Source organism: Bombina bombina, chromosome 6, assembly GCF_027579735.1.
Source record: "Bombina bombina isolate aBomBom1 chromosome 6, aBomBom1.pri, whole genome shotgun sequence".
NCBI classification, from domain to species: domain Eukaryota; kingdom Metazoa; phylum Chordata; class Amphibia; order Anura; family Bombinatoridae; genus Bombina; species Bombina bombina.
Genome location: NC_069504.1, coordinates 1,102,499,024 through 1,102,519,218, shown reverse-complemented (window position 1 = coordinate 1,102,519,218; position 20,195 = coordinate 1,102,499,024). Strand labels below are relative to the sequence as shown.

At 37.4% G+C, this 20,195-nt stretch overlaps 1 protein-coding gene across 1 annotated transcript in view; it reads right to left on the bottom strand.

Moving 5' to 3' along the window:
• The window catches only part of RAB19 (RAB19, member RAS oncogene family), a 100,003-nt gene that overhangs the window by 29,935 nt on the left and 49,873 nt on the right, over positions 1 to 20,195 (bottom strand). The window contains exon 4 of the mRNA XM_053719033.1: positions 14,802 to 15,110. The gene's annotated coding sequence lies outside the window, so the exon portion shown is untranslated. The remainder of the gene's footprint in view (positions 1 to 14,801; positions 15,111 to 20,195) is intronic.

Below are 20,195 nucleotides of genomic sequence, written 5' to 3'. Positions count from 1 at the left end.
AAATATTAATTTTTCATATTTCAAAATTAATCAAAAATATTGATTTTTCATATTTTCAAAGTTAATCAAAAATATTAATTTCTCATATTTTGGAATATTAATTTTTCATATTTCAAAATTAATAATATTTTTTTGAAATATAAAAATTTTCCTTCTCTCTTTTTATTGGCAAAAATTGTATTAGCGTTTTAGTTTAACTAAGTACTAAACCAATATAATAATGTCTGTAGCCAGAAGTGACTCATTTAATTCTATACATAGCAATGAAATTGGTCCCATAACCATACCTATTACTAAAGGTCAGGTCCTTAAGAAAGATATCTTAAGTTACATTAAAGGGAAGTTAAATATTGCTGGTGAATTAAATGATTTTGTGGATATGCTTGAAACTAGGGCTAAAAATATTACCGTTAATAATAATATGTGGAATGAAGAGAATGAATTCTTCCAGGAATTATTAATGATTAATCAATGCAAAGATCCCAAAAAGCGAGAAAAACTAATACTAAAATCTTGGCCCCTTTTAATATGCATAATTGACGAAATGTCGTTTTGTGTCACAGACAAACGATTGCAAATACAGGAGCTAGAAAATAGTATTCGTTCCTCGCGCAGACGCGAAGAGGGTTTAAAAATAGCCAAAAATAAAATGGATGAATTTGCCCAAAACCTAGCCACCTTAGATAAGCACAATATGGACTTAATCGCGCAGATACAAGATTTAAATAAACAGCTTGCGCAAAGCCAGAGAGAATTAAGCGATTTAAAAAGGTCATATCGCCATAATGAAAACCCCTATATTAGCAATGAGAATAATACAGATAATGCTAACTCCTTTAGCGAACGCGTCAGGGACGAGGTACGAAAATATATAGAACAACATAGACAAATGACCCCTAACGGGTCAGAAGTAGATTTCCCAAATAGACAATCCCCTCAGGATGTAAATCCAGAGGACAGCTGTAGCGCAGCTGATGCGGGGGAGGGAAACTCTAACAGAGAATCCCAAAATAAGTCTGATAAAGTCTATGATTCCCATAAAATAATCACTTTCGTACAACGCGCAGTACCTATATTCTCCAATAAGGGAACAACCTCTGTAATTGATCATTTACAGGCTTTTGAAAATGCGTTAGCTATAATGAATGTTACAAGTGAGAAATTGAAAATTGAATTTCTGCCTTGGGTATTTGACAGTAAGCATCACAAATTCTTTGCTTCACTAAAGGATATGAATATTCATTCCTGGAATGGGGTAAAACAACAATGCAGAAAAGAATTCGGGCAATATCGCACTAAAACTGCCGCGAAAATAGCGGTATATGGTTTAAAGTGTCGTGCGAATCAGAGTCCAGTCGAATTCCTTTCTGTATTGAAAAATGCGTACAGTATGGCTGAAGATAATCCCAGATTTGATGGCTCAGAATTTGTAAATTTATTTTTTGAAGCATTGCCTACACCCATCAAAATCAACTTAGCTAGAGATTTTGATGAGGACTGCTCATTGGAATGGCTGATCAAAGAGAGTACGAAGTTATACTCTATTCAGCAGTCCAGTGAGCAGGGGGTTAAAAAGGAGTCAAAACCCAAAATTGTGGCAGAAACTAGGGTGTCACCTAGCCCCCTCAATTTGGAGTCCAACAAGAGGACTTATGCAGAGGTGGCCAGTCAAAACAGGCCATCTCCACAGAGGTTTAATTCTGCCCCTCCCCCTACACAGGTTGAGGCGCAGGGAGACTATAACCAAAGTGGGGGACATAATCAGGTGAATAATTACTCACAAAGAGAATACTCACCAAATAATTGGTATCCGCGCAAGGGTAGATACAATAGACGGCGAAGATATTCTCAGGGTAACCAGACACCCCAGGTATATAATGCTCCCCAAAGTACTAATGCTGAACAAGCTGAACCCCAGGGGCAACCACGCCAGAATAGAAATAGTGGCCCTGATTCTGAGGGAACCCAATGGTCCAGGAATCAGTACAATGGGGCACCAAGAGATAGGCCCAGGGGTAGAGGTAACTTGTACAATCAGGTAGATATGCTGTTTACCCAATTAAATCGGTTGAGCGAACAAATCGCTAATATGAGTCAAAAATCTACGGCTCAGCAACCGAACAATACTTTTTTAGGGGTACAGCCAGTGGTCAGCAGTGGACCACAGGCACAGTCATAAATACTGCAGTATCACCTGAAGGGGAGGGGAGAGATATACAAAATGTAGTAATAAATATCAATGATACTAATCATGTTATCTCCCCACAGACCGGAAACGGACAAATTAGCTGTGACAATGAGCGACATCAGCCGGGAAAAATTAACCAAACTTTTCCTCTGCAGTGTTCTCTTAACATTATTTCCACAGATGCAGTACACAAGAACCCAGCTGACCTTGTCATAGGGGAAACAGGTAGGTATGAAATTTCCTCTGCATCGAATGACACAGCGGATCCAGGTAAAACGTGGCGAAGCCCACAGATGTACAAGAATGCAAATTTTATGTGTGAAATGATAGAAACTGCAGGAAGATATTATGTACTAGTTGAGCTGCAAGATTCAGTCTCCAACCCTATCAGGGGATTAATTGACACTGGGTCACAGGCAACTATCTTATCCCACAGGTACTACACACAGCTAAATGAGCTAACACCCCACAAACCCAAAATAAGAGAATTTGACGGTTCTCTAATAGGTGTTGGGGGTGACTCCCTAAAAGTTTACGGTACTGCCTGGTTAAAATTTAAATTGGGGAACAGGGTCATAAGACACCCTGTCATTATAGTGGATCTGCCAACTGATCGTTTAATTATTGGTAGTGATCTCCTGAAACGATTAAGCACCATAATTGATTGCATAAATAATGTAATTTGGTCACAAGTTAAACGGCCTATCAATTATGAAAAATCTGGTATTTCTCGCACCCGACATAGCTGTCACGTGGTGGAAGAGAAACCAGATGCTGTGGAGATTCATTTCAGGAATAACTCTGTACCTGAAATCACTATTCTACAAATAGATGATCAAACTCCTTTTAGTGGCTCTGATGGTAATACTTTTAAAATTTCGCCCGGAAAAATAGCGAATATTTCCCTAGATAGCGATGTATTAACCATATCACTCCACAAGGGGGATTATAAAATCCCTAAGGGGGGAGGCCACACTCAATACCTCACAGGGATTGAGAGAGTTAAAGAGGATCTATTTATCCCTATACAAGTGCATGACCTTGGTAAAACCGAGTATGCTAAAATAAACTTAAAACAGGAAGCTAGCTATATAAGCGAAGGTTTATTAACGCAAATAGCTGAACCTAAAGTGATTAAATATCTTTCTCCCCAAGACCACTGCGTCAACGGCCTGGATGACAGGTCTGAAAGCTATAACATCACAGCTAAGTGCTTATTATCTATCTCTATTGGTAATAAGTCAGTGAAGCACCTGTTTTTAGTTTTAAATACTCCCAATAATCAAATATACATTGGCAATGATATCTTACATAGATATGCCATACAAATAGATTTGATTAATTCTTGCCTCTGGAGCAGGTTAAAGGGGGACCCTGAAGTATTTCAGGATGAAAATGCAGCCCTGAAATCAAACCAGCAATTGCCATATGCTGTGAATATGCAGGTATCTAGCGATGTTATAATTCCTGCTGGGGCTGATAAATTTCTTTTACCCTTACAGGTAAAGAGAGGTCAGAAATTAAAAACTTCTGAAACACTGATTTGCCTCTCCCATAGAATACAAAATCTGGGTGTCTCAGTAACCTACACTCCTATGGTGAATATTGGAACTGTTCCAATAAATATTATTGTGCATAACATGACCCCACAGGATATAACATTATCCAAGGGAACTACCATAGGATATGCACTGGAATCAAGTTATTACACTTTTGGATTCCAGAATAATGTAATTGGGCTAATACCTGAAGGATACCTAACTGAAGAACAATTAATAGAACAATCCTTTGCATCTATGCCAGAGGGTCTATTTAATATTCAGTCTATTTATCCCTTCAGCTCAGAGGAAGGCATCTGTAAAATTGAAGAAGCCTCTCTGGTGTTTGATCAGCCAATCAAACAGCAAGATTACCCCAATACCCAGAGTCATGGGAGCAATGTAAATTATAATCAAGGGGATCTCACCTCTAGACTGGAAGAAGCCTATGAAATAGGACAGCCTGAAATCTTTCCAGGATTTCAGCAAATAGTCGAAGAGCAAATATCCTTAGCTAATGGCTGTTCTAGCGATGATGAACGCCAACAGCTGCGAGAACTCCTGATGGAGTACAAGGATATTTTCGCTAAGGATTCTTATGACTGTGGTACCACAGACTTACACATTGCAAGAATACAAACAGATCCTAATGCGCCACCTGTATTTGTCAAACAATACAGACTTCCCTTAGCCTCATATGATTCTCTTGCAGAGATCATAAGGAATTTGGAAGAAAGAGGTATTATCAGACAGGTGCACAGCTCTTATAATAATCCTATTCTAGGTGTCCTTAAGCCCAATGGACAATGGCGTTTGTGTGCTGACTTAAGACAGCTAAACAAACGAGTATACATGTCTGGCTGGCCTGTACCATACATTGACCAGTGTCTAGCACAAATGCAGGGATCCAAAATATTCACTGCCATTGATTGTGCACAGGGATATTGGACCATAAAGGTACATGAAGAGGACCAATATAAGCTAGCATTCTCCTTCCAAAAGGTTCAGTATGCATTCCAGAGACTTCCATTTGGATACATAAATTCTGGACATGAATTTGCTGTATTCATGCATAAGGCTATGCCTGACGCACTGGAAAGGGGGACCTTATCTTATGTTGATGATGTTTTAATCAAAAGCACAGACTTTGAAAAACACATTGCAGAGCTTAAACACGTCCTCAGCCAACTTAAAAGGGCAGGTGTCAAATTATCCCTGCAAAAAGCTCAATGGTGCCGCACTCGTGTAAACTTCTTGGGACATGAAGTTACCTCTGATGGATTAAATCCCCAGAAGAAAAAGGTGGAAGCTATAGTGAATTCTAAAAACCCAACTAACTTAAAGGAATTGAGATCATTCCTGGGTATGACGAATTATTCTCGCAAATTCATTGATAATTATGCGGAATTAGCTAAACCACTACTACTTCTTCTAAAGAAGGATGTGAAATGGCACTGGAGTGAGTCTCAAGAGACAGCCATCAGAGAGCTGAAGAGAAAACTCACTCAAGCACCTTGCTTAGCGTACCCTGAAGGTGGTAAACCTTTCTACTTAGAAACAGGGTACACAGATGTAAGCATGAGTGCTGTGTTATACCAAAAGCATGATAATTTGAACAAAGCCATTGCTTATGCGAGCAAAAATCTATCCCCAGTAGAAATAAAGTTTAACGATTGCGAAAAAGCCCTCTTATCTACTGTATGGGCTCTACAAAATTTCCGCAGCTATATACAGGGCGAGAAAATTATTGTGGAAACGGCCCACCAGCCTTTGCTATATTTGCAAAGTGAGAGAATAAGAGATGGGAATTTGTCTAATAGCCGCATAACAGCGTGGACTCTTTCCTTGCAAGGCTGGCCCTTAGAAATTCGCTACAAGCAGAATAAAAAGAATCCAGTCGCACAAGGGCTTGCTGAGCTCCACGACTGTACTGCTAGAGATCCTGGGGAAGAATTATCAGAAGATGATTTTCTGGAGGAACAATTGCTTTCCCCATATAAAATGTACAATGAGGAAAATTGCCAAACATTACCTTGGGTGTATGTTGATGGTTGTTCTTACCATGCCACTATTGATAATGAGCGCAGATTAGTCGCTGGCATTGGTATAACTGGGGCAAATGGATTCCCAAATATATCTATAGGTTTCAACATTGGACCAAGATCCAGTCAAGTTGCAGAACTAACTGCTGTTTTCAAAACCATTGAAATGGCTATTGAACATGGTAGTCATGAATTTGTGATCATAACTGACTCAAATTATGTGCGTGACAGTTTTGTTGAATACCTGCCAACTTGGAAAAGAAATGGCATGCAGAAAAGCAATAACAAACCAGTCAAGCATGGCAAGTTGTTCTGCGAGATTGATAATCTGGTAGTATCCAATGATTTAACAATACACTGGAAAAAGACCAAGGGTCATTCCAGAGTTCTAGGTCCTGATAAGGAAGGCAATGACCTTGCGGATTCATTAGCCAAACAAGGAGCCATAACTGGAGAACTCCTTAATATTGACCATTTAATGGGTGCAATTCAGGTAGAAGCCATTACCAGAAACCAGGCAAAACAACAGAGTGAGCCTAACTTGGTACAATGGAGTCAGGATTCTCCTAGTGAGGACCTGATCACTAGTCAAAAAGAAGACCCCATTGTAGGCATCTTCTATAAACACATAGAAGATCCTGAAAGCAACCCCATCTCAAAAGATGATTGTATTGGCAAAGAAGATCTGAGAATCTTAATAAAATCTAAATCACAATTCAAATTACAGGATGGTTTGTTAATTAGAACCTCCAAAACTGGCATCCAGCAGTGGGTAGTACCCACCAAGTTCAGAGGTCTAATGCTCCAACATGCCCATGATGCTCCCACATCTGGACATCGCGGTGCCAAACTCACGTATGAAATATTGCGTGATTATGCTTTTTGGCCACACATGTTGAAAGACGTTCAAACCTACTGTCAAGGGTGTTTAATCTGCCCACAGTTCCAACCCACTGCACCAATGCATAGAGCGCCATTGCAGAAAAGGGGGATGGTAATGCCATGGTCAGATATACAAATTGATTTTATTGGTCCAGTAACAAGGTCATCAAGAGGTAACAAATACATGTTAACAGTGACATGCCTGTTCACTAAATGGGTAGAGTGCATTAGTGCACCTAACAATAGTGCTGAAACATGTGCAGCATTGCTCATCAACCATGTATTTTCCAGATTTGGTTTGCCCCAAAGAATCGAGTCAGATCGGGGGACCCACTTCACTAGCGAAGTGATGACAAAAATGTGGAAAATACTAGGGGTTAAAAGAAAGCTCCATATTGCTTATAGAGCTGCCTCAAGTGGTGGTGTAGAGCGTTACAACCAGTCCATTGTTAAAATCCTCAAAAAGTTTGTGAGTGAAACAGGTAAAGACTGGGATGTAAAACTACCTCTAGTCTTAATGGCATTAAGAGCAACTCCAAGTAGTGCTACCAAGATGTCACCTTTTGAACTGATGACTGGTAGAAGAATGGTTCTACCTCAGCATCTGCTGTACCGTACATCAGACCAAAACTTGATAAACGCTGCTAATACACATCAATATGTGGAGAACTTAAGAAAACACCTGCAATATGCCTTTGCATTTGCTCAAAGGAATTTAGAAAGAGCCGCAACTGCCACTAAAACCTATTATGATCTCAAAACATCCAAAAAGGAATATGAAATAAATGATAAAGTTTATCTTTATAACTTTGGAAGAGATCAGGTTAGGGAGAAGAAATTTCGTCCCTCATGGAAAGGTCCTTTCGTCATTACTGACAAAATATCTCCAGTGGCCTATAAAATACGGATCCCCAAAAATGAAAGTTTCATAGATAAATGGGCCCATATCAATCAATTGCGAGCGTGTCATCCCAGATCCCAACTACAAGTCATAGAGGGAGAATGAAGTGTCATATCCCCAAATGAACTAAAGACATACTATAGTTTAAAGATGCCTAACTGATAAACATGAAGGTTCAAAATTGACAGACTATCTACATAGAAGACTGTCCATGATGTGTACGGTCAACATCCTCACCAAATACCACTAACTTTGATCCAATTCAAATACATGTGTCCTACATATTTTTGAATTGGAAAGGGGGATTTATGTCAAGGTATTTGAAATATTATTAAATAATATATAGAGGTATATTTGTCTTTATTTAATAGATCTGTGGATATGAACATGGTCTGTAGGACAAAGGATTAGATCTCCCCCACTCCAATTGCACAGGAGACATTCTTGGCTGAAAGGAGAACAAAGGATTATCTCTGGGAGATATCACACACTCAATATGTTAAATTATGCAATTGTATAATTTAGCAAGGAACTAAAATATAACATAGTTTCAGGATACAGGCAAATATATGGAGACGAAATGTCTGAATTACCCTTTTGGAACTGATCAAAATCATGGAGAGACAGCTTTTATGCACATGGTGTTAATTTTTAAATACACATCTGCACTGCTGGCTAAACAGGAAATATGCTGTTTTAAAGACTCTTACAACTCCTCATGGATTGACCCCATGTGGAGCAATAAAGGCCTTGGAAAACACAGACAAATGCTAAGGTGTGACTCTGGAAGTTCACGTAAGCAGACAGCAAATAAACATTTTTTTTTCTCTCTCTGTTTAAATACATGCCCCAGAATGTATTAAATATAGAAATTTGGGAAATTGTCTAAATTCTATATTATTATTACATGGGTATTTGCTAAGCTTGGGAGGTAACTGTTTTAGTCAGTCAAAAATGTGTAATAACCTCTGTTTTTGCTTATATTTTTCAGACAGATAAATTCAGATATACATAGAAATGATATATATGTTTTGAAAACACAAAAGATCTTACTTAGCCTCTGTGTTTTTTAAGAATATAAATAAATACTTATGGACCATACACATACTAATGATTGGATCATCTCTAATAATTATTTCTATTTTTATTGCAGACAACCATTGGTCATGAGCATCAATCTTAGAAAGAGACGGAATGCCGCATGAAATGAATTAAGTCATATCATATAAACATACAAATAAATGTTTATAAAGTTTCACATACATCTTTTAAAATATAGTGAGATGAAAATATGGAAGTTACTTTGATGTGATATGACTATGAGATATATATTTGATGTGATATAACTATGAAATATAAGTTATTTTAATATAATGTTAGATATGTGATGTTTCATATCAAAATGATCAGAAAATTCATTAAGATATAACTTATCCAAAACAAATATTATGAATAGTTGTCGCAGTAAATTATGATAAAAATTAATAACCATTTCATAGAAATACTGACTTAAGCTGTTTCAAATGTTGCTGTGTCTGTTTGTGCTGCCACCTGGTGTTATGTTGCGAGAACTACAGCCAGAAGGTTCTCTCTGGCTGTTAAAAATGAAATTTCCAAGGGCCAATCCGATTTAGACTTCCCAGATAACCAATGGGAAGGTCAGCTCCCGCAGGGCCACCCACAATTTACCAGTGATGGGAAAACCAAATAAAAAGTGAATGCAATGGAGAGAAAAAAAAGAGATTTTCTGCTGAAGCTAAAACTTGTAACTGGTTCCCGCTGGTGTGAGATACCACTTTACTTGAGCAAAGCGAATCTACCCTTCTCATTGATTGCGATATACACTTATTGGTGATCTGAGGTAAAATAATTCCTACCAAGGAACATCGGATATCGACTGCTTTTTACTTTGGTAACGTATTCAAGGTTTTGTAAGATAAGTTATATGCATAGTTAATTTGTATTTAATAGATTTAAAGAAACAGTGTGTTTTAATTAGCATTTCACAGCCTATATATATATTGTTTAAATCTGCGTCTGATTGACCAAGTAACTCATCTATGCAAGTTCTGATATTGTCAGTTAATTTTGTATTAGGATAAATTGCAGTTAAATAGCAGAATATATATTATCCTATTGTTTTATAAACACTGTTTAGAATTGTATTGCTTGGATGTTAAAGGTTTTTAGTCCCATTGTGTTAAATAAATAAAAGGCTGAATTGTGAAGGTATATTTTTCTGGGTTTTGTAAGAAGGATAGCATATCTTAAGAGTTGGTTTTAACGCATATAAACTTTTATTTAGTTTCCTTTTACTGCAAATATAGTTCAATATGTTTATGGATATTAACTAAATAAAAGAATTCAGATATTTATATTAATTGTATGGTCTAGTAGGTGCATGGTTGATAAGGGTTTCTATTTCTTTGTATTGTGTTTATAACCCTGCCATAAACTTATATATATTATTTGGATAGCACTACTAAGATTTTCATAAATATACTGACAAAACTGAACACACTTTATTACTGCAAATGCGAAAAAACATGAAGGAATTGTTCAAAATTTACCAAATTTTCACCACAGTGTCTTAAAGCCTTAAAAGTATTGCACACCAAATTTGGAAGCTTTAACCCTTAAAATAACGGAACCGGAGCCGTTTTGAACTTTAACCCCTTTACAGTCCCTGGTATCTGCTTTGCTGAGACCCAACCAAGCCCCAAGGGGAATACGATACCAAATGACGCCTTCAGAAAGTCTTTTCTAAGTATCAGAGCTCCTCTCACATGCGACTGCATGCCATGCCTCTCAAAAACAAGTGCGCAACACCGGCGCGAAAATGAGGCTCTGCCTATGCTTTGGGAAAGCCCCTAAAGAATAAGGTGTCTAAAACAGTGCCTGCCGATATTATTATATCAAAATACCCAGATAAAATGATTCCTCAAGGCTAAATATGTGTTAATAATCAATCGATTTAGCCCAAAAAAAGTCTACAGTCTTAATAAGCCCTTTTTGAAGCCCTTATTTACAATCGTAATAAACATGGCTTACCGGATCCCAGAGGGAAAATGACAGCTTCCAGCATTACATCGTCTTGTTAGAATGTGTCATACCTCAAGCAGCAAGAGACTGCTCACTGTTCCCCCAACTGAAGTTAATTGCTCTCAACAGTCCTGTGTGGAACAGCCATGGATTTTAGTGACGGTTGCTAAAATCATTTTCCTCATACAAACAGAAATCTTCATCTCTTTTCTGTTTCTGAGTAAATAGTACATACCAGCACTATTTCAAAATAACAAACTCTTGATTGAATAATAAAAACTACAGTTAAACACTAAAAAACTCTAAGCCATCTCCGTGGAGATGTTGCCTGTACAACGGCAAAGAGAATGACTGGGGTAGGCGGAGCCTAGGAGGGATCATGTGACCAGCTTTGCTGGGCTCTTTGCCATTTCCTGTTGGGGAAGAGAATATCCCACAAGTAAGGATGACGCCGTGGACCGGACACACCTATGTTGGAGAAAAGACAACCTTCTCCACATTCTTTGATTTTGAACCCCTTAATCAGCCAAAACTAAAATGACTTTTTTGTGACAAATGATTTGTCAGAAACAAATTTGTTATCTGTGCACGTTTACTAAGTACCGAGAGTGAGGGGGGGGGGGGGGGGGGGGAGAGTTCATCCTGTGCAACCAATTATTACTTTCAGAGGCGGAACTAGAATTGGTGCAGCAGATGCAGTGACACCAGGGCCTAAGTGCCAAGGAACAACATCAGCCAGTCTATGGGCATGTGCAGAATATATACAATTCTTTTATTTTACTTTTTTAAATCTACTTACTTCGCTCTCCTCCTCTCCCTTTGCTCCTTGTAGGGTACTGGGCAAATGAAAAAGGCACTAACTTGCATATTCAGGGCAGCTGGCACATCTGAGATCTACCGCTGGACTTCCTGGCTGGCCATAACCAGGGAAGTTAGCAAACAAATGTCCCCTTAGCTTAAACATATCTATGTAGTCTGACCATTGGCATGGAGTGTATATAGAAATGTTTAACTTGCCCCCTCACACCTACTGAGAGGAATGAGTAGTGAAAGGGCTGGTTATCATGTGGTGGATTCTTTAGCCCATCCTCAACCAACATATAGAGGGAAAAAGCCTGGGTCTTGACTGCACACATAAAAATAAATAAATGCACACATTAACACAAATATTAGCTTGGAGTGGGGAGTCTCCTCTTTCTAATAAGGGGTCACATGAACCACTAGTTATCACATGGTCAATGCACAAATGGCAACTACTTAAAGGACCATTACATACAGCAGAATTGCATAATAAACAAATACATATTAAAAAGATGAAGCAATAACACTCTGGATATCAAATAAACAATAGAATTTAAGAAATAAATTAAAAATGCATTTCCGTTTCCATGCCCTCTGTATCATGTGACAGCCATCAGCGAATTACAGATTCATATACATTTACAATGTGAAGTATAGTACAAGTTCGGTAGGAGCTGGTCCCTCAAAAACTATTTACTGTCCATTTAAGTAGCTGCAACTACACTTTCTTTATCATTATCATTTATTTGTATAGCGCCACCAAATTCCGTAGCGCTTCTTTCAAACTTATACAATCAGATTGCAAAATCAAACATATACACATAGGTGACTCTGCTGTTTCCTTTTTGATATCAGAATCACCTGTCTAATTAGACCAATATTCTATACAAAAGTCTAGGTTTTGACAGATAGATAGATAGATGATAGATACAGATAGATAGATGATAGAGAGACAAATAGATAGATAGATGATAGATTTATAGATAAATAGATAGATGATATATATATATATATATATATATATATAGATAGATAGATAGATAGATATATGATAGATAGACAGACAGATAGATGATAGATAGACCGACATATAGACAGATAGATAAACAGATAGATAGATTAGACAATTAGTCAGACAGACAGAGATGATGGCTAGGTTAATTGTCAAAGATTAAGATGTCCCTCTTTTGAATTTTGAAATGTTGGGAGGTATGATTTAGATGATAGACAGTTGATAGATAGATAGACAGACAGATAGATAGATTATAGACAGACAGACATACATACAGACAGATAGATAAACAGTTAGATAAACAGATAGATTAGACAATTAGTGAGACAGACAGAGATGATGGCTAGGTTAATTGTCAAAGATTAAGTAGGAACTGCAGCCTCATAATGCATATACAACACTTGCAATGACAAATGTGAATTCACCGGACCTTAGGAAACTGATTCTGTACACCAGGACTAAGATTTTTATAAAATATTAAAAAGAACTAAAAGAAGTAATTCCCAGTTTATCACTTTCCTACAGGAAGGAAACATAGTTTTAATACTATCCTTAATATAAAAACCAGATTGTTTCTTTCATAATTTAGATACAGCATGTGATTTAAAGGGACAGTATACACTCATTTTCATATAACTGCATGTAATAGAAACTACTATAAAGAATAATATGCACAGATACTGATATAAAAATCCAGTATAAAACTGTTTAAAAACTTACTTAGAAGCTCTCAGTTTAGCTCTGTTGAAAAGGCAGCTGGAAAGCCCACTGCAAGTGTGAAATAAGACACTCCCCCTCCCCCTTCTTTTGCATATGAAAATACCCTTTACACAAACAGGAGCAAGCTGGAGAAGGTAGCTGACGGTATTCCCATAAAACTTTGGGGCTTGGTTAGGAGTCTGAAAATCAGAGCAATGTTATTTAAAGATAAGCAAAACTATACATTTTTTTGTAAAAAAAAAAACTTTATGGGCTATATAAATAGATCATCTACAAAGCATTTATGCAAATAAAAAATGAGTGTATAATGAATGTCCCTTTAAAATAACTTTCTAATCTACTTCTATTATCATTTTTTCTACGTTCTCTTGGTATCTTTAGTTGAAAAGCAGGGACGTAATGCTTAGGAGCCGGTATTCTAAAATTCCATAAGAATGCAGGAAGTGACGCGCCATCAGCTGTTCGATGTGTGCTGCACTCACTGCGCACGTGCGCTGGGACCGACATTGCATAATCAGCTGTTGCCTTCAGTGGGCATACGCGCGCTGCCGTACATAAGAAAAAACCTATGTGAAGCCAAAATTAGCAATATTTACAGCATAGAGGGGCCACGAAATCTAATGGTTGTCTAGACTCAGGGGGTACACAGGCTGGATCGTACACTACACAGTATATTGCACAGTAAACACGATCAGCAAATATTTTAAGTATAATATTAAAAGATAGTGTCAGCTAATCAGCAAACTGCATTTTTCAGTGACGTTTCGTGCATGCGCATAGGCTGAAGGCAACTTGCTTATAGAAATTCTCGACGCTGTGATCAGCAGCACTATTTCCTGTCGAGAGAGAGAGAGAGAGAGAGAGAGGGAGAAAGAAAGAAAGAAAGAGAGAGAGAGAGAGAGAGAAAGAAAGAGAGAGGACATATTATCCTAATATGAATTAACAAATGCTAAATGATCTCTGGGGCTAAAAACTTTACATACAGGAAATAATCATGTTAGTGTTGTAAGTGTCATGCAACATTATTTAACTACAAAGACCAAACAGAGAACTGAATACACTGCTAGAGTGTGTGTGTTTCTGTGTGTGTATATGTTTGTGTTTTTTAATGTGTATATATGTGTCTCTGTTTCTGTGTGTCTGTGACTGTTTCTGTATGTGTTTATGTGTGTATATTTGTGTCTGTATATGACGGTTTCTGTATGTGTTTATATGTGTATATTTGTGTCTGCATGTGACTGTTTCTGTATGTGTTTATATGTGTATATTTGTGTCTGCATGTGACTGTTTCTGTATGTGTTTATATGTGTATATTTGTGTCTGCATGTGACTGTTTCTGTATGTGTTTATATGTGTATATTTGTGTCTGCATGTGACTGTTTCTGTATGTGTTTATATGTGTATATTTGTGTCTGCATGTGACTGTTTCTGTATGTGTTTATATGTGTCTGCATGTGACTGTTTTTGTATGTGTTTATATGTGTCTGCATGTGACTGTTTTTGTATGTGTTTATATGTGTCTGCATGTGACTGTTTTTGTATGTGTTTATATGTGTATGTCTTTGTGTCTGTTGTATTTATGTGTGTGTTTGTTTGTGTCTGTATTACTCTCTCCATACATGAAGTTAGATCAGTTAAACAATGTAAAATAGAAAATGGGAATCCCCTTTTTTACCTGTACAGAATCAGATTTGGAATTGATCAAAAACAAAATGTCCATTAGTTCCTCATTAAACCTGGCTGTCCTTTATAACACTGCAGGTTATAAGATCTCTTACCCGGTGTAAATTATTCACTTGGCACACACCTTCTTATGTCTGCCGCTCACCTGGATTAACAGGTATGGCTCAGTATGTGCCCTCTGTCACCTCCAGTGGGGCATGCTGGGAATTGTAGTCCAAGGACAGGTTGTGCAACAAGGAAATGCATATGTCTTTATAGGCAATAAACATTGTTTAAAGTGTCCTTGAGATTTCAACACATCCTGCAGTAGACAAAAACAAGACTGTAAAATCTTCACACCTTGTTTGTGAGAGCAAAGAGTGACATTTAAATCCTTATTTTATCTGAAAGATCCATCTACAAATTGTGCCTCCTGCTAAGAGTTAAATCCATGGCTTTGAAGCATTCCCTGTGCTTTCAGGTCTGAAGTGGAAGAATTCCTCTGGGATTTGATATCAGAGCATTGTATATGCAGAGTGACAATAAGCTTTCTTTGTAGCTAGTCACAGTGAAGCTATTGTTGCTACTAAACTGTAGTGACTTGTTGCCATAGACTCTGAGGATCAGTGTCACTGTGTCTAAGGACACAGTTCACATTTGATCCTGATCAATTATTCAGATTCAAGTAACAATCTGAGTTGACCATCAACCAACACCTGGATATGAATTTATTGAAGTCAGTACCTAAGCCAATGTTAAGATGTTTATTTCTGCTTGTGTATACTGTTTTATATCACATATAATAAATATGTTTTCAATTCCACAATGAAATGTGTTTAAAGGGACACTCAGGTTTTATTACATTTTCATGATTCAGATACAGCATGTAATTTTAAAGAAATTTCCAATTTACTTCCATTAAAAAAAATGTGCAGTCTTTTATATTTACATGCATGTGCAAGAACTCAGACTATACGTATATGCATTTGTGATTGGCTGATTGCTATCACATGGTACAGGGGCAGTGGAAATATGCATAACTTTGAAATGTGTTAGAAAAGAATCTACTACTCATTTGAAATTCAGAGTAAATGCTATTGTATTGTCTTGTTATCTTGCATTTGTTGATTATGCAAATCTATTGTGTTTACTGGTACTGGTTAAATTAATTATTCCACCTATAATTGTGAAGTTAAAGGGACATAATACTCATATGCTAAATCACTTGAAACTGATGCAGTATAACTGTAAAAAGCTGACAGGAAAATATCACCTGAGCATCTCTGTAAAAAAGGAAGATATTTTACCTCACAATCTCCTCAGCTCAGCAGAGTAAGTTCTGTGTAAAAATTTATACTCAGCTGCTCCCAGCTGCAGGTAAAAATAAAAATAAGAAATGAACAGCAGCCAATCAGCATCAGCAGTGCTGAGGTCATGAACTCTTACTGTGATCTCATGAGATTTGACTTAACTCTCATGAGATTTCATAGTAAGCTTCCTTTACCTGATTGGTGAAATAATATGAGAGTTCACGAGGCTCATCCCCTAAGATGTCCCAGGATAGACACACTGAAATGCTGCTTAGAAATCCTTTACAATGGGATGTGGCTACTGAGGAACTTTTGAGGTAAAATATCTTTCTTTTTTATATAGAGATGTTCAGGAGATATTTTCTAGTCAGCTTTTTACAGCTATGCTGCATCACTTTCAAATGTTTAAACATTTGGGTATTATGGCCCTTTACGTTTTTGTGTGCAATCAACAAATGAAAAAAATCATTACAATTAAATAAAAGTCAAAATTAAAGCTTTCATGGTTCAGACAGAGAATGTAATATTGAGAGACTTTTTAATTTACTTCTGTTATGAAATTTAAATTTGTTCATTTGGTATCCTTTGTTGAAAAGTATACTTATAAAAACAGAAACTATTTAGGACTAGATTACAAGTGGAACACTAATCTAACGTGCACCCAGTACAAGTGGCTGGTTAATGCTACCGCGAGCTTGCAGTGGCAATTATCACTGAGAATTAACCAGACCTATGGTTAATTTTAAAAATGTCCCCCAATTGCCCCCCAAAATTAAGTGTAAGTTTCCTGTATAAAAAAATAAAATTGTACCATCTTTATTTTTTTTATAAATAACTGCACAAAGGGTTAAAGTGAGAGGATGTTGGGTATTAGAAAATAAAATGACCTTTACATTGTGGTTTTTGGGGACTGTGTTAGTGCTATAAATATATATGTATATGCTTATATACATATATATTTAAACTTAGCTGCCCATCATTGCGCGACTTACCCCCTTCATTCCGCTAGGTCATCTGCTGTGTATGACGGCATCAGAACGAGGCTCCCATTGGAGCCTATGGAAGCGTGCGCTCTCGTAAGCACAAAGCTTCCGTTGCAATGCGAAATCCAAATCCCTACCCCAAAAACAAAATAAAAGATGGTAGGTGGTGGACCATACTTTAGAAATGTGGACACCGATGTCTCACTTAGAGAAATAGTGACTGCAGAGATATCATCTCTTGAAACTACACAATGCTTCATGAAATGGGTGTTCGTGGTTTAGCAGCTGTAAACAAGCATTAAATCAACATGCGCAATGCCAAGCGTCGGCTGAAGTGGTGTAAAACCGCCACTGGACTCTGGAACTCTGGAAACATATTCTCTAGAGTGATGAATCGCACTTTACTATATGCCAGTCTGATGGAGGAATTAGGGTGGGGCAGATGGTAGCAAAACAATACCTAGCAGAATGCATAGTGCCTACTGTAATGTTTGGTAGAAGAGGGATAATAGTCTGGGGCTATTTTCAGGGTGTGAGCTAAGCCCTTTAGTTCCAGTAAAGGGTCATCTTAATTTTACAGAATACAAAGACACTTTAGATAATTGGGTGCTTCCAACTTCGTGGCAATAACTTTGAGATGTTATTTTCTATTCCAGCATGACTGAGTCCCTATGAACAAATGAGGTCCATGACGATATGGTTTGAAACGTTTAGTGTGTAGGAACCTGAATAACCCTCCACAGAGCTCTGACCTTAACCCTATTGAAAACCTTTGGGATAAACTGAAATGCTGATTGTGAGCCAAAACTTCTTGTCCAACATCAGTGTCTGACCTCACAAATGCCCTTTTAGATGAATGGGCACAAATTCCCACAGATGCACTCCAAAATCTTGTGGAATACCTTCCCAGAGGAGTAGTGGCTGTTATAGATGCAAAAGGGGGGGTAACTCCATATTAATGCCCATGGTTATTATTATTATCATTATTATTATTATCATCATCAGTTTTTTGTAGAGTTTTAGTATGGGATTTCCAACAAGCTCATATAGGTGTGATGGTCAGGAGTCCACAACTGAGAAGCTGGCACCAAGGAGCACAGATGAAGAAACGCTAGGTCTCCAGGAGGTAGGTACAATCTTACAATGGTAACAAATATTGGTTCTATGTAATGGAGTCTACCTCAATCTTTGGCTCTGGAATATCAGTGCTCCACAGTTTTCCCCCTTTTTTTGGTGAAATGCTGAGTTAAAGAGATTTTACTCGATTATTTTCTTTCAGGATTCAGATAGAGCAGGCAATTTTAAGCAACTTTCTAGTTTACCCCTATTATAATTTTTTCTTCTTTCTCTTGGTAGATCTATTTGAAAAAGCACGAATGAAAGCTTACGAGCTGGCCCATTATTGGTTCAGCACCTTGGGTAGTGCTTGCTGATTGGTGGCTGCATTTAGCTACCAATCAACAAGCGCTACCCAGGTGCTGAAACAAAAATAGGCCGGCTCCTAAGCTTCAATACCTGCCTTTTTAAATAAAGATACCAAGAGAACGAAGAAAAATTGATATTAGGAGACCTATTTATCAAAGGTCTGGTGGACCTGATCCGGTCCGGATCAGCTCTGACAGACATTGCTGAATGCGGAGAGCAATACACTCTCCGTTTTCAGCATTGCACCAGCAGCTCTTGTGAGCTGCTGGTGCAACGCAGCCCCCTGCAGACTCGCAGGGGGGTGTCAATCAACCCAATCGATTTGAATTCTGGCGATTTCTGTCTGCCTCATCAGAGCAGCTCGCCAGAAACACGGGCCGTCAAGCTCCATTCGGAGCTTGATAGATACGCCCCTAGGAGTAAATTAGAAAGTTGCTTACAATTGCATGCTCTATCTTAATTAATAAAAGAAAACATTTGGGTTCAGTATCCCTTTAAATCTTCGGGTACTGTACATATTGGTGTTGAGAAGTTGACATTTCAAATGGTGACAATTTGCAGATGCTTCTTCTCATGATGACATCTCAGTATGATATTGAGCCAGAATTCTATGGTCCCAGATGCAGCTTAGCAAGTTTAGACTGAAATAGTGAGATCATTTTTTCCAACCATTGGCTTAGACAGGGTATTAGGTCACAAAGCATATAAGTAGTTATCTGGCAACATGGCACTCTATAGAAGAGTGCACTACAATACTACAGTATCACAGTAAATGAGGGGATGAATATGCTAGCTGCATTTTAACAGCAAATAGATCAAATTTGATTAGTTCTCACGGTATCCTTTGTTGAGGAGTAAACCTACGTGGGCTTATGTTGCAAACACTGCTGCCAGATAGTTAAAGGCACATGAACACTCGTGAACTCACCTAGGATTACTCTGTAACAAAGGATATCAAGAGAAATTAATAATAGAAGTCATCTGGATAGTTATTAAAAAGGAAAAAAATATATTTCATAAATCAGATAGAGCATGTGATTTTAAACTACTTTCAAATTTACTTCCATTATATATTTGTTTTATTCTCTTGGTATCTTTTGTTGAATATGATACCTAGGTAGCTGCTGATTGGTGGCTACTTATGTATGCCTCCTGTTATTGGCTTACCCAATGTGTTAACTAGCTCCCAGTAATGCATTGCTGCGTCTTCAACAAAGGATACCAAGAGAATGAATCAAATTATATAATAGAAGATAATCGGAAAGTTGTTTAAAATTGTATTCTCTGCCTGAATCATGAAAGACACATTTTGTGTTTCATGTCCCTTTAAGTTTAGTTTTTACTTTACTATAACTTTTCTCATAGTGTCTTCTCGATCCCTCCCAAAAGATGCTTTATCTTTCTTCTCGTGACCTTTACCCTCCTGATCTAGTTGCGCCTATTTGTTGTGTAACATCTTGCCACCCCTGTACCTGAACTCTCTCAAGTAACTAGTTACTTTTTACATTTCACATGATTTCCTCTTTTTAAACATATCAGTGTAGCAATACAATTATTCTTATTATTTTTAAATGTTCATCTTTATTAAACATATGCATAATACAATAGTGTATATCAATAACAGCAAAACAAAAGGAAAAAAATACAATAACACAGTCTCTCAGCTTTACATTGATTTGTTAAAATACC